Source organism: Pan troglodytes, chromosome 18 (genome assembly GCF_028858775.2).
Source record: "Pan troglodytes isolate AG18354 chromosome 18, NHGRI_mPanTro3-v2.0_pri, whole genome shotgun sequence".
Taxonomy (NCBI): Eukaryota; Metazoa; Chordata; class Mammalia; order Primates; family Hominidae; genus Pan; species Pan troglodytes.
In genome coordinates this window covers 54060333-54072773 of record NC_072416.2, presented here as the reverse complement: position 1 = coordinate 54072773, position 12441 = coordinate 54060333, and the positions used below count along the sequence as shown (strand labels likewise).

General features: G+C 43.9%; 1 pseudogene across 1 annotated transcript in view; it reads left to right on the top strand.

Annotated features, from left to right (window-relative positions):
• LOC104002630 (5E5 antigen-like) overlaps positions 1–12441 on the top strand; it is a 205436-nt pseudogene that overhangs the window by 119914 nt on the left and 73081 nt on the right. Inside the window, exon 8 of the transcript XR_010152346.1 lies at positions 11300–11373. The product of XR_010152346.1 is annotated as a 5E5 antigen-like (transcript). The remainder of the gene's footprint in view (positions 1–11299; positions 11374–12441) is intronic.

Below are 12441 nucleotides of genomic sequence, written 5' to 3'. Positions count from 1 at the left end.
GCCAGTTGGGGGCCTCCCATGGAATCTTCTGATTGGAGGTGGAAAGCTAGTTTTTCTTAGTTTTAAATCATTAAGGGTTTATATCTGGAGTTGCTAGGAGCTATTTTCTCTGGCATGTGGAGAGAACTTTTCTGATGTAAAAGAGAGTGCTATTAAAATAGAGACAGTGAAAATGAGATGGAGAGAGAGAAAGAGAAGGAAGAGAGGGAGAGAGATGAGGGGAGAGGGGAAAAAGATGGGGGAGGGGACAGAGGAGAAGGAAAAAGGGAGAGGGAAGAGAGGAGAGGAGAGACATCTCCTGGATCCTTAGTGGGTTTCACTTCCTATCCTGGGTTTGGTTCCTGGAACACTTCATTTCATTCTGTGAGCCATTTCAGTATCCTTCCCATCCAAGAAAGCCAAGAATACCCTTCTTGCTGAAGCCGGTTTGAACTGACTCTTGTCTCTTGCAACCCAAAAGGTCCTGACTGCCTACCAGGGGCCCCCAGGCATTATCGGATGCCAGGATTTGCTTATGAAACCCCTCCTTTTCCCTGCTAAGGCCTTTGGTACCCCCAGAACATGCAGCATCCTGAGACACCCTCCAAGCTCCTCAGCACCCTTCCTGGGCCTCCTCAGGCATGCTCTCCACAGATCTATGCTTGGACCTTCTTCTCTGATTCCAGACTGTCATCTGTTCATTTATTCAGCAAACATTTATAAGCATGGTGGAAACACAGCAACCAGTAGAATGGAAATAAAGACATGCGTAACTATGAGTCAATGTAAAAAGTAATTTACTTCTTAAAATAAATGAAAAGCTATGAGAGGTCAGAGGAAAGAGTGACCATTATGGGTGGGGTCTGGAAATGCTCCCTGGGAGCCGTAGATGGGCAGAGAGGTGGGATTTGGACAATGGAATGGAAGGAAAGTGTGTGAGCTTGGTGGTGGCTGTGGTTGCTCCAGGAAGGAGAGGTCTGGAGAATCACAGTGGCAGCCTAGACCTGCAAAGTGCTGTGGGGAGCCCCAAACATGGTGCTGGAGCAGCCCTTCCTTTCATGGCCATGCTGTCCAGCTGGGCCATCCGGTAGTTCACTCTCAGCTCTAGTGCTAGTGCCTGGCTGGAGGAGGGCTTTACACATTTGTATCTTAGTAGTATGGGGGGCTGTCCATCCTTAACCTGAGGGGCTGACTACAGGAGTAGTTTCAGGCCTGGGGAGATGGGTGGATTTGTTGACTTGGGGACTCAGGAAACTTGCCACCACCGCCATGCACAGGGCTCATGGCACAGTACTCCATCCACGCCAAGGCAGGCATTGCCTCTGTGGCTGTTCTTGGCGGGGTCTGGGTGGGGGCAGAGTGTCTCTGCTTGCTGAAGGAGGTGGTTGGCAGGGTGCCTACCTTCCTGGAAGCCTTGTGTGCCACCTCCTGCAGGAACCTACTCTTTGCCCCACCTGTTCCACCAAATGTAATTTTCCATGGGAAGACAGAAGCATGGCTTTCCCCCATTGGTACCACTTGCTGGTACCAATTCAATGGCTGAGATGGGTCAGATTCCCATGAGATAAGGAAAAGAAGTATTTTTAGCTGGTTCTGGAGAGGAAAGATCCAGCCTGTGTGTCTCTCCATAAAGCTTTTCTCTATAGAATAATTTGATACAGGTAGATCAACTTACCAACATCTTTCAAAACTAAACCATCTCGAACAAACAGAGATTTGAGGTTCTTTGTCATTCTTTCTTTCCTTCCTTTTAAAAACTCTGCTAATCCTAAAGTTTCAATAAGATGATAAAATCAATTTTAAAATAATTTGAATAATCAAACACTCTTACTTTAGTCCAGACTAAAAAAATGGCAGCAAATATGAACCCATTGAATATCCTCTGCTCTGTCTAGATTGTTGTGTCCTGGAAATTGGTTACTGCAAGCCCTTACCTGAAAAGAATTGAGTACTACAGGTTTAAAAGTAAAAGGAGAGCCTCTGAGACCCAGCAGGAGGGTCATCTCCTCCAGAAAGCCTCTTGGCCATGACACTCTTTCCTTCCTTACCTCTTGTTGAGAGCCAAGTACAGTGATGATGATGATGATAAATACCATCAATTGACAGCCTGTTATGTTCCACGTCTGTACGCATTATCTTGTTGGAATCCCCAGAAAGCCCCCATGTTGCAGGAGTAATAATAATAATGATGATGATAATGTCGATAAAACCAGAGGCAGATTTATCACAAACTAAGAAAGCTTAGGTTGTAAATTTCAGGGTCCCTCCTTTACATAATCCCCATTCAAGGACCTGAAAAGTTCTCTCTCTCTCTCTCTCTCTCGGAGACAGGATCTCACTCTATTGCTCAGGGTAGAGTGCATTGGTGTGATCATAGCTCACTGCAGCCTCCGACTCCTGGGCTCAAGTAATCCTCCTGCCTCAGCTTCACGAGTAGCTGGGACCACAGGTGTGCACCACCATGGCCAACTAGAAACATTATTTCACTGCAATCAGTTAAGATTGCTGTCTCTTTTCATGCCAACTTCCCCTCTGTCATCATCCCCTTGTATTAGGTGGCTTTGTAATAGCTATGGGAATCTTTAGGGAATACCTAATGGGAAGTTGAATTGGGAATGTTGGGTTCAGTGGGTATGCCTCTGTGTCATTCAGTCACTTCACAGTCTAGTTAAGTGGTGGCATTTAGGGATACTCCCAGTGTCCTATAGGCCAAGTCACTCAGTATAAAGAAACAAGGACATCGACAACAAGTGGTTAGTGGCTGCTGTCCTTTCAGAGTGTATTTTTAAGGTTAATCACCTCATGAGAAAACTTGAAATACCCTTAAGTCTTAGTTCACATGCAGAAAACACTTAGAAGTTTTTTCCATATTTGACCACAGTCCTAAAGATGGGCATCTCACTATAAATAATGAGTTGTAAAGCCAAAATAAATTTTTCTGAACTATGAAAAATAAAAAGGTAAATTTGGTCAACTATGTTGAAGAAAATGCTGATTTATCTTTCTAGTCTCTTGATAGAAGATATCACAGAATTATTGTATGAAGGGATAATCACAAAGTGTAAAAAAGTAGGGAAAGTATTAACACAAAAGCATTACATTCTAGATTTTGTAAGTTTTAGGCATCTCTTGGCTTTTAACAATTTCCTAATGTGTTGTGATCTCTTTTCTCATTCTAAATGGATAAACATTTTTATACCTAAGTTGGTGGTCCTAATTCTGCATTCTTTTTCTTAAGGAGGGCCCCTAGGATTGTATCAGGCCCCACATAGCCTGGATGCAGACTTAAAGGAAACTCATGGAGGTCACAGGATATAGGATTTTTCTTTCTTGTCTTTAAAGCCAGGCACCTGGCAAAATTAACAGGTACTCTTTGTTATGCAAATGTATTTCACCTCATATCCATAATGAGAAAGTAAGTATTAAGACTTCCTGGCCATTAAATGTCTATTGCTGTCAATTGCAAGGCTATTTTAAATTATTTTTATTTTATTTTATTTTATTTTTTTCAGAGACAGGGTCTCACTCTGTCTGTTGCCCAGGCTGGAGTGCAGTGGTGTGATCATAGCTCACTACAGCTTCAAATTCCTGGGCTCAAGCAATCCTCCCACCTCAGTCTTCTGAGTAGCTGGGACTACAAGCACATGCCGCCACGTCTGGCTAATTTTTGTGTTTTTTTGTAGGTTTTGCTATGCTCTCCAGGCTGGTCTTAAATTCCTTGCCTCAAGGGATCTTCCTGCCTCAGCCTCCCAAAATGCTGGAATTACAAGCATAAGCCACCATACCTGGCCTTAAATTTCATTAGTTCTGGAAAAAATATTTTGAGGGGGACAGAAGGGATTTTACTCTGCCTGCTTCGGTTTCCACAAGTTGCTTTCTCCCTGGGATTAAGGTCAGGGGCAGGCCAGAACTGTGCTGTCCTGCAAGGAACAGAGTCTACCACTCTCCCTGCTGGTCTTGGGGATTCAGTGGGAGAAAAACATCCCCCTTCAGGGGTCCTTAACCAGGGAAGCACTTCGGACCCTTTGGGAAGGAAGATAAGCATCCGCACGTTTCCATGGATTTGTCTGCTAAGGTAAGCAGGACTAGCCTTACAAATACCGAAGTTCCTTCACATAAAGCATACATTTAAAAGGAAACAAGGAAAATAAGCTCACCAGAAATGTTATCTTATTGCTAGTCACTGAAAATCCTTATATTGCAATGTTCCTTGGTTTTCAAGTAAGCTCTCTGAAGACATGACTGCCTCTAGGAAGGGTCTGCCCTGGCTATCAGATGAAACAATTCTCTTCAAGTTTTGCCAAGGTGTCCCTCTTGGAAAATGGTCTTCTTCTCCCAATTCAGAGAAAAGATGAAGCTTTCAGGTAGACATTTAGCTTTCCACTGATAGATTTCTCTAACAACTTTAGCAGCAGCAGATGGTCAAACCTTAAGGGAGAAAATAGGAACTGGGAATTTTTTCCTACTTTCTCCCTCACCTCTTTGTGACACTCTAACCAAATGGAATCAAAGCAAATATGAGAAAAGTGAGGTTCCTCATCAGTTCAGTCTTCCCCTACTCCCAGGTCCATGTCACTAGTCAGGACATGCCCTTTTCATATTTTTATGACTCAAGGCATGGATACGTAGCCAGGCTGAATCGTCTGGAATTATAAGCATACATTAAATAAATATCCAGAACCCCCAGATGGGCAAATTTAAGATGGGCAGTCTCCCACAATTGAATGTTTTCATAATCAACTGGGCCTACTTGGGTGAAGGGCATGTGATATAGGATTTTTATGTGTGTGACGTCCTTTTTCCCTCCACAGAAGATATTATAAAGTGGTTAAGGGGGTGGATTTAACCAGATAACAAGTCATTTTACTTGCTAATGTTTGTCTTTGGAAAATAATCTTTCTGTGCCTCAGTTTTCTTATTAATAAAATGGGTATAGAAGTACTCCACGAATCAACTGCTAGTTTGCTCTCAGGTTCATCTCTGTACTTCCTCTGCTCTTCTCTGAATCACAGGGGAACTCATTTCCCAGAATCCTTTGACTTCTGGCCCCAGATTCAAGCCAATAGGAGAACTTGACAGAAGGTCTGAGGGTAGGAGACAGAGAGAAGGCAGGGCATTACTCCCTCTTTCTCTCTTTGCTTCCTGTGATGTGCTGGTAGCAGTCTCATAGGTCCAGTGCCCACCAGATAGTTCCTGCCCCTCAGGAGGAGGCTCCAGGCTGCAGCTCCAGTGTCCTCTTAACCACTGACCCATGTCCTGGGCTTGGTGACCATGACACGGGGTTGGGTAAACAGAGGTTAGTGTTCTGCTGTTGTTGGATTTCCTTACCCCTTGATACCCCTTTACGCCAGTGAGCATGTTTCTCTTTTCCTGAAATAGAGAAAGAAAATCTGGTGTCAGCTTTCTCAACCTCTACCAGTAGAGCTCTAAAAACAAGCTTAACTGGAAACTTGGTCTCAGCTCCTACATGGAGTCCTCATGATAGTTCTAGCTCATGCCACTCCGTCTCAACTTGGCACAGGAAACATGACCTCTTCCCATTGTCTCTCCAGCCCCAGGGTTTAGAGTAGCTCCTTATATTTTCTACTCTCTGAGCTGCCTCCCAGCCCCTTGTTTGGCCTCTCAGCAATTTCAGTGTATTCATAACTAATTCCTTATATTCAGTTCCTTCTATTTGAGACACCTAGAGTGGTTTCTGTTTTCCTGGCTGGACCTTGATTGTTACAGATACCAAACCAATGGGGCTACTGGGAAGATGAAGTGAGCGAAGATATATAATTGCTTAGAATATGTCCTGGAACACAGCAAGTGCTCAATAAATGGTAGCTATCAACATAGACTTTCTCAGCAATAATTATGTGAGCACAACAAATGGATTAGTATTACTTTTTCTTTTAATCTTTGTGGTTAAAACATGACATCACTTAAATCAGAGATATCTGAAATGGACACATCTGCCAGGAAAGACTACTGAGTGTCTCTAACTCATGTGCAGCCTCCAGTTTCCATAGAAACCAAGCAAAGAAAATTTGCTAAAGGAAGCCTACAAAATAAGTAGATTCAGGTCTGTATGATTGTCTCAAGCCCTTTTAGCATATAAGCAGACTGTTATTACTAGTATCTTATTGTCTCTCTAATATCTTTTTTCTTACAAGATGCAATAGACCCAGATTCTTTTTCTATGCAGAGGATGACACAAAGTATAGGATTTCTTTGCCACAATACATTCCCTATCACATTCCCAATAGCAGTGCTTCAAAGGCTACTGTTATTGTGTCTATCTGCCAAATTGCTGGATAAACCCAGCTCTTGTCATTCTGTGGCTAATCAGAGGTTGTTTGTTGTCTGCTGTTAAGATAGAGAAACAAAGAACCAAAAATATTAGTTTAAGCAAAACCCCAGAGTGAGAGGCACCAACCGAAATCCCAATTAACATCCTGCAATAGACCTCAGCTGGAATGGAAATATGAAATTCTCCTGCATGGAGGTGGGGTGGGGGATGGAGAGATTCCTGGATCATTTGGTTTCAGCCCAATTCCTCAGGATTCCTCTTTAGCCATCGGAATTGGTGACAGTAACAAATGAGACAGCTTCAAGTCAGGCCTGCCAGAATTTGAATCAATAACCAGGCAATCTTGCTTCAATTTCCAAGCAATTTTAAATCTTTTTCTTTAAAATACTTCTGAGAGAGGAGGAATTGAGAGAATGGGGAGAAAATGCAGGCATCTTGAATACCAAGGTGAACTTCACTACTTTTCTGTGCAAAAGAAGTGTTGCAGGTGTCCCCTAGAGGTATCCCTGGGGCAGTGGGGAGGCTGGGCTGCCCCTAGCACAGTCAACAGAACCTCCTGCTCAATGGCCTCCCTTGATGAATGACTGTTGCTGAGTGAACACTTAGCTTGTTAGAACACAGAGAAAATAAAAACAAGCATGGGGCATAAGTCCCCTTGAGTGCTTGTGATTGGATTGCAGCATGGTTATGGAGGGCAGGAGGGCAGAATAGAAGAAGCTCTAGGCTTGGTGTCAAAAGCTCTGGGGACATCTTGGTTCTGTCATTTTTAAGCTGCATGACTTTGAGCAAATCACTTCTTCATTCATGTGTTTTTTCACAAGGGGCTCAGGAAAAAAAGCATGTGATTCAGTGCAAAGCAAAGGCAAAATTGGAAAAGCTTGCTTGTGAGTAAGCACGTAATGCACACACAAACACCAGAACATCAATCAGTCAGCATTTATTAAACATCTACTCTGAAACCAGTATTACTACAATAATGACATTATGAAAACAACCCAGAGAACTCTTTCCACATGGACTGGCTATGGGAGTGAGAGAGAGCTAATGTTTCCCTAATGGCAGTAAAGAGAACTCCAGATCAGAACCACAAAATCAATGCCTCCTATATGGCCTCTCTTGAGCCCCTAGTTGGCAGAGCCCCTTTGGCCATCTTTGATTATTCTAAGTGTGACTCTTCCACCCATGACTTCTGTGGCCACAGATAAGAGTATTGCATCTAGTTGGAATTCTTAAAAGCATCCTACATTTTTGCCATGCTCCTGCTGCTTTTAGGGGCCAAAAATCAAATGCTTTTTGCTGCACTTTTGTTTTATTAGGAAAGGGAAGTCTTCACCTTAGGGTTGAGTTAAAGAATACAGAAGTGCACAGGGAGCAGAGGGATGAAGGGTTCCATCAAGCAGTTCTTAGTTGCTATGGCATCCAGATTACTACTTAAATCATTCTAGGGAGAGGCATCCCAAAGGGCGTAAGGTGAGTCTCAAATGTGCTATCATTTGTGCTCCTTCATTGCAAAGTTTCTTACAATTGCCGGTGAGCTAATCCTCCCAACAGGACTGATGAGGCAGATCAATACTAATATCCCCTTTAGAGCTCAATATTATTATCTACTTTAAGGCTCATTATGTTATCAGCCAATTACTCCATCTTTAAAGTCTCATCAATATCCCTCATAGCAATACCCCATTTTGTGATTGTAAGTCTGTGTTACCTGTGACACACTGGACCTGTTCTCACAAGAGAGGCAAGAACTAGGGTAAGTGGTACATGAGACACCGTGGGGTTGAATATCATCAGCATGCAGAGTTGCTCAAACGTGAAGACTCTAAGCAAAGGCACTGGGGAGCAATCCAGAGAACAGAACCACCTGCCTACTCACTGGGTGACCTTGAGAAAGTCACTTCTTTCTGGGATCCTGTTTGTGCACCTGCAGAATGGGGATAACTAAAATTTCGATCTCTCCTTCTTATCTTTTCTCTTTTACAGAGTTGTTAGGCTAAAATGAGACCATAGCTGTGAATATCCTTTGGCAGGAAATGCAGTAGAGAATGCAAGAGGCAACAATGATGCTGTGTATCAAAGCAGTGATATTAAACCAGCTTTGTTCTTCATAAATATTGACCCTGGAGTACAAACCAATGGACTCAATAGAATGCTTAGCTGGTTGGTTTTAATAAGATGACAGGCTGCCATGTCACACATGAAGAAATTAAGACTTGCTCGAAGTCACCCAGTGAGACAACTGGCAAGGTCTAGAAGGCAGAATTGAAGGTCTCCTGTAGGGTAGCCAACTTGTCCCAGTTTTCCTGGGGCTTTCTTGGAAAACGAAGATGGCTGGTCACCCATCTCCGAGGCTGATGCTCCATATCTGCACCCTCCCTGGACCAAGGAAGCCCAGGCAAACTGTGGATAGCTTTCTCAGGCCTGGTTCACTGATGGGTTCACCAGGAGATTCTTGGTTAATGTCTAGTGGATGATGTCTGAATGTTGGAATCCTTGGTGGTCACTGAGCCTATCTTTCCATCACCGAGACCATTCTGGGAGCTTTCCCTTTTCAGAAAGGCCCCGAGAAGGAGAACTTTGTAGGCTCTGTGAGGAGATTTCCTGAGGAATGAGGGGGTTGGGAAGTTAAACTTCAACAACAACCTACCTTCCACAGGTTGGCAGTGTCTGCTTTCAGATATCTCCTTCAGGGTGCTGGCTCCACCCAGCAGCCTTGTCCTACCTTCACTGACTCTGAAAACCCACATGGGCCACACACACATAGTTATGTGATCATGTTCTCTTGCAAGGAAAGTTCAGGTACCATTTCATAAGAAACATAAATATTGAAGATCTTAACCATATTGCCAACTGGAGCAACCCAGTCCTGTCCTCCATATTTATTCTAGAGGTTTCCATGTATATATGGCTTAGTCAAAAGTCATGTGACCTTTTCAGGATAGTACCTTAAAGTCTCCCAAATTCCTAAGTGGGAATTTTAGATTCAATGCCTCTATTGAATCTAGGACATGGAGATGCTCGGACCTTAGGGGCAGTAAATGTGGCCTCTCCATACAAAGTCCAATGTGGTGCTTCCTGTGTGAAGCAACATGAGCCCCCCATCTTTCTTGGATAGGCAGGGAACATGGATTTAACTTAGTAAAGATGACATTCTTGCAGGAAACAGGAGTGGGAAAGGGCAAGAGGGTCCTCTTGGGCTATCAGTCCTTGGGCCCTGGCATTGCATCCCTTCCCAGCCCCCATCCTGAAACTGAACCTCCAAGGTCTCTAGTAGAGTCCATGGGCCCTGACATCAAAGCCCTCCTGAGGCTGGCTGGGTAAGGGTGGCTGGGCAGCTCAAGATGCAGGCCCCATGGGCATGGCAAGGGCACTGCTGGTCAGGCAATACTAGGGAAAGAAATGAGTGCTGCTGAGGATTCAAGCATCAAGTGCTAACACAGGGCCAGGAAGGCAACACAAACTCCCTGTTCGTCCAGGAGCTCTCCATTCCCAGTGAGCTGATGGGATACAGGGAGCTGGCTTTAGCCCTCTGCACAAGAGAACTGGCCAGAGCTGGGTGGGAAATCAGGACTTTGCCAGATGGGTCCTCTTTCTCCTAGAATTGGGACTTTTACCCTTTTTGGGTCATAAACCTTCTGGCAGTTTGGCGAAGCCCATAGACCTTTTTTCAGAATATATATGTGTTTCTTTTTTAATACTTTAAAATGACAAGATAAAATGATGGGTCTAATAATTGCTCTAATTCTGAAATAATGATGAGTATACATGATATTTCAAAATATGTAACAATGCAATGTTATGAAAATACCTGTGAATTCTATTGGTGACAAAGTCACAGGTACTGTGACCACTCTGGTTATTGCCTTTATTCATAATTGAAGAAAACGCTAACTTTCAGTTATAGCAGAGGTCAGCAAACTTTTCTGTAAAGGGCCAGATAGTAAATATTTTAGGCTTTGTGAGCCATATGGTCTCTGTCAGCAACTATTCAACTCTGCTGATATAGCTTGAAAGCAGCCACAGATAATATGTAAATGAATGAGCATGGCTGTGTTCCCATAAAACTTTATTTATGGACAGTGAAAGTTGAATTTCATATAAGTTTTACAAGTCATGAAATATTATTCCTCTTTTGATTGTGTTTTCCAACCATTTGAAAATGTAAAAGACAATCAGAGCTCATGGGCTACGAAAAAATAGGTGGTGAGCCAACCAGATTTGGCCTGTGGGCCATAATGTGCCAACCCATGAGTTAGGGGTTAGTGAGAATAAAAATGCAACCTTTGTTTACCATCCAGGTTTGTAGGCCCCAGATTAAGAATCACCATCTTAGAGGAGACTGGGGGAAATTGGCAAACCCCAGAGAGGGAACCTCAGCAGAGGTCCAGGCTCATGAACAGCCTGATTTAGAGAACTGGTGGGGTGAGGCGATGTGCAGTGCTGGAGGCTCCCTGGAAACTTAGAACTGCCCTGTAAGGGGTGTCTCCAGGAAAGCTGGTTGAATAACACAGATGCTAAGTTCCCACTGAACGGTGGGTGATAGCTGTTGGAACACCTATTGCTGTGGCCAAAACCCGTGCTTCAGAAACCAGCTTATCTCCAGTGCCTAGCGTAACATCTGGCACACAGTAGGTGCTCACACACTGTGTGTTAAATGAATGACTGAAACCAGCCAAGGTTTCTGCAGGTGGGATCAGCAGGAGATGTAACTTCAGGAGCTAGGGAAGACAAAGGCCAAAAAGAGGTTGCTGCTGATGGCCAATACCATTTCCTTGACCAGGGCTATGGCCTGGAAGTCAGGATTCTCCCATTCTAGGCTCCAGCCAGATGCCTTGTATATCTGTATGGAAAAGACAATGGGATGCTTTCATCGACCCCTTTACTTTCCCCCTGGACACACAAAAGGCATTCAGGTAAAATCATGTGACTGAATTCTGAATGTGGGTGGAAATGATGTAGAATACTTCCAAGCTTGCCCCTTAAAACATCTTGTAATTTTCCATTCTCCCTCTTTCCATCTTCCACAAGGCTGGAAGAGAAAGGCCCCAAGATAATAGAGCCACACATGGACCGGGCAGAGATCCCTGAGTGGCCACTGGAAGGTGAGCTGCCTGAGAAGAGTCACCATATCTTCTTTGACTGGAGAAATAAACTTTGTGTTAAGTCACTGAAATTATTTTTGTTACAGTAATATAACCTAGCCTATTCTGACAATGCACTTTGTTCTCAAGGCCAGTGAGAATGCACTTTACCTGTCTATCTATGTATGTACTTATTTATTTAGAGATGAGGTTGTACTCTGTTGTCCAGGCTGGAGTGCAGTGGCGTGATCATGGCTCACTGTAATCTCTAATTCCTGGGCTCAAGCAATCTTCCTGCCTCAGCTTCCTAGGTAGCTGGGACTACTGGTGTGCACCACCACACTTGACTAGCTTTTTAATTTTTTAGAGATGGGGTCTTACTGTGTTTCCTAGGCTGGTCTTGAACTACTCAACCAATCCTCCTGCTTTAGTCTCCCAAAGTGCTGGGATTACAGGTGTGAGACACCATGCCCAGCCAAGAACGCACATCTCTTATGAAGCTTTCTTAGTTTGGGTTCCCTAGAAACAGACCTCGAGACAAGGAGTCAAGTACAAGTAGTTGTTTGGGAGGTGTAGGAAACACCAGCAGGAGAGAGAGAGTGAGATGGCAAAAGAAATGAGCCAATACAGGGTGTTCATCAGAACAGCTACCACTGTGAATGAGGAGCTTGATCCTGTGAGGAAACTCTGAACTGGTGTAGAAACATGCCTCCAAGTTATCCTATTGAAGGGAAAGGGGGCTGGGGTATGTATACACTACCTTCTGTCAGTCATTGTTTGAGAGCTGTTGAGAGTGAGAGTTTACCTCCCCAGCACTGGAGGCTCATGGTGCCTTGGAGTAAGTCAGCTAGAGAAAGGTACAAGTCCCGGCAACTGGATGTAGGCTGGTGCATCCTCAAGGGTATTGGGAGGGTGGGGAACTAATAGCATCTGCCACATAGTGGCCTTTGTTTATAAGCTTTTTTGGTTTTGTTTTTGTGTCAAATTTGTGGATCACCTGAAACCACTCAGGACCCCATGGTTTTGCTTTTACTCATTTGGGTCCTCAGCTGCTGATAAGGGAATTGTCTGCCGAAATAGGAGAGAAAC